We start from the raw sequence: 2,402 nt of genomic DNA, 5'->3' as shown, positions 1-2,402 counted from the left end.
CTGGAACTCTCTTGCTTTTTCCACGATCCAGTGGATGTTGGCAATTTGATCTCTGGTTCCTCTGGCTTTTCTAAAACCAGCTTGAACATCTGGAAGTTCACGGTTGACGTACTGCTGAAGCCTGGCTTGGAGAATTTTGAGCATTACTTTACTAGCGTGTGAGATGAATGTAATTGTGCGGTAGTTTGAGCATTCTTTGGCATTGCCTTTCTTTGGGATTGGAATGAAAACTGACCTTTTCCAGTCCTGTGACCACTGCTGAGTTTTCCAAATTTGCTGGCATATTGAGTGCAGCACTTTCATGGCATCATCTTTCAGGATTTGAAATAGCTCCACTGGAATTCCATCACCTCCACTAGCTTTGTTCGTAGTGATGCTTTCTAAGGCCCACTTGACTTCACATTACAGGATGTCTGGCTCTAGGTCAGTGATCACACCATTGTGATTATCTGGGTCATGAAGATCTTTTTTGTACAGTTCTTCTGTGTATTCTTGCCATCTCTTCTTAACATCTTCTGCTTCTGTTGGGTCCATACCATTTCTGTCCTTTATTGAGCCCATCTTTGCATGAATGTTCCCTTGGCATCTCTAATTTTCTTTAAGAGATCTCTAGTCTTTCCCATTCTATTGTTTTCCTCTATTTCTTTGCATTGATCGCTGAGGAAGGCTTTCTTATCTCTTCTTGCTATTCTTTGGAACTCTGCATTCAAATGCTTATATATTTCCTTTTCTCCTTTGCTTTTCACTTCTCTTCTTTTCATAGCTATTTGTAAGGCCTCCCCAGACAGCCATTTTGCTTTGTTGCATTTTTCTTGGGGATGGTCTTGATCCCTGTCTCCTGTACAGTGTCACGAACTTCAGTCCATAGTTCATCAGGTACTCTATCTATCAGATCTAGGCCCTTAAATCTATTTCTCATTTCCACTGTATAATCATAAGGGGTTTGATTTAGGTCATACCTGAATGGTCTAGTGGTTTTCCCTACTTTCTTCAATTTAAGTCTGAATTTGGCAATAAGGAGTTTATGATCTGAGCCACAGTAAGCTCCTGGTCTTGTTTTTGCTGACTGTATAGAGCTTCTCCATCTTTGGCTGCAAAGAATATAATCAATCTGATTTCGGTGTTGACCATCTTTTGATGTCCATGTGTAGAGTCTTCTCTTGTGTTCTCTAAGCTCAGGCTGCTATAACAAAATATGTGGACCAGGTAGCTTCCACAGCAGAGTTTTCTCTCTCACATTTTTAGAGGCTGGGAAGTCCAGGATGAAGTGCCTGCAGACCCCTCTTCCTGGCTTGCAGACAGCAGCCTTCTTGCTAGGTGCTCACATGCCAGAGAGGGAGACAGGGCTCTGGTCTCTCTTTCTCTTCTCCTAAAAGCACTAATCTTATTCACAAGGGGTCCATGGTCATAATCTCATCTAAGTCTAATCATCTCCCAAAGGTCCAAAGATCACCACACTGGGGAGAGGAGAGGAACTCAGCTTGTGAATTTTGAAGGGACACATTCAGTCCACAACACTGTCCTTATTAAAAGCGTAATAATTAAAATGAAAGGAGTGTCCGTTTGAAATGGAACACATGTAACAGTACTCTTCTACTTGGACATCTGGCTATAAAACAAAATCCTGTCACACACTGAAATAGAACGTTATAGCCACAGCTGCACAAAGGCAGGAATTAACCCAAAGGCCTTTGTGACTCCATGGACGTAGCCCACCAGGCTCTTCTGTCCATGCAATTCTCCAGACAAGAGTACTGGAGTGGGTAGCCAGTCCATTCTCCAGGGGATCTTCCCCATGCAGGGATTGAACCCAGGTCTCCTGCATTGTAGGCAGATTCTTTACCATCTGAGCCACCAGGAAAGCCCAAAAGCTGCCCACTTCAATACATTCAGAGCAGAGATCCACTCTCACTCAAACACGAACACCTCATGCCTTGCTCTCTGCATCCCGTTCAACCAATTATTGTTGTTATTTCTATGATTATTAAGTTCTTCTGAACAGAAAGTCCAGAGGTTTCTGCAGTCTGCCAGAGCAGGTGCCCAAGTTCATCAAAGGTCGTTCTCTCACTGGGTGCCACCAAGCACCAGGGCAGAGGCTGAAATGGCACGTGTCCAAAATCTTTACCAAAAATAACTTGAGCTTTGGCCCCGTGGGCTGCTGCTCTCAGTGGGACTGTCACAGAAACACGTGCAGCCTTGGCCCCGCGAGGCGAGGCCGCGCCAACGAGGAGGATAGGGCTGCAGATTGGCCACCTGGGAATCTCAGTCAGTCCTCATTACCCTTTGCTTATTGAGAAGTGCTTCCTCCAAGGCTGAGTGAAATTTCCAGGAGGCCCTTGGCCCCTTTGACTACTAATGTGTCATAAAGAGTTCAGCTGAGCCTAGCAACCACAGAACACCAA

Source organism: Bos indicus, chromosome 13 (genome assembly GCF_029378745.1).
Source record: "Bos indicus isolate NIAB-ARS_2022 breed Sahiwal x Tharparkar chromosome 13, NIAB-ARS_B.indTharparkar_mat_pri_1.0, whole genome shotgun sequence".
NCBI lineage: Eukaryota > Metazoa > Chordata > Mammalia > Artiodactyla > Bovidae > Bos > Bos indicus.
This window is presented reverse-complemented; position numbering follows the sequence as displayed.